The following is an 868-nucleotide window of genomic DNA, read 5'->3' on the forward strand; positions in this document are numbered from 1 at the left end:
ATGTATTGCAGCTGTGTGCTTTAATAAATTACAAGGTCATTAGAATCATTAATTAAACAATTGTTTAAGAAAGCACAGTGGCAGGATGAACAAGAAACCTAGGACAAGAGAAACTCCCAGGAGCCTATGAAGGTCACCTGAACTAAGACTCCTTGCAGTAGGGGATATGGAACTTGAAATGGCCACCTCCTATAATTAGGCAAGACTTCCAATGGAAGGATAGGGGGATTCCAGCCTACTCACATCCAACCCACAATTTTCCCTACCTATAGGATGTGCTGGGATAAAGATGGAGCAGATATTGAGGGTATTTCTGGACCCAGGACTTGCTCAACTTGAGACCCAGGCCGTTAGAAAGAGCCTACCTATGACCCTATTAATGATATCTGACTACACGTGTAGACAGAAGCCAAGCAAAACTGTCATCTGAGAGGCTTCACCCAGCAGCTGATGGAAACAGATGCAGAGACCCATAGCCAAACATTAGGTGGAGCTTAGAAATCCTGTAGAAGACAGGGAGGAAGGAGTGAGGAAACCAGAGGGGTCAAGGACACCACAAGAAAACCCACAGAGTCAACTAACCTGAACCCATAGGGACCCACAGAGACGGAACCACCAACCAAAGAGCATGCATGCTACAGACCTGGGCCCTCTACACATATGTAAGATGTGTATATCTTGGTCTTCATGTGGGACCCCTAACAACTGGATCAGGGACTGTTTCTGACTCTGTTGCCTGTCTTTGGATCCCTTACCTCTAACTGGGCTGCCTCACCTAGCCACAATAGTGGAAAATGCACCTACTCAAACCTCCAATGTTTTACTATTAGACTTTGATACAAGGTAGAATTCAATGGCCTTTTATGGG

The sequence above is a fragment of the Rattus rattus genome, chromosome 1, assembly GCF_011064425.1.
Source record: "Rattus rattus isolate New Zealand chromosome 1, Rrattus_CSIRO_v1, whole genome shotgun sequence".
Taxonomy (NCBI): domain Eukaryota; kingdom Metazoa; phylum Chordata; class Mammalia; order Rodentia; family Muridae; genus Rattus; species Rattus rattus.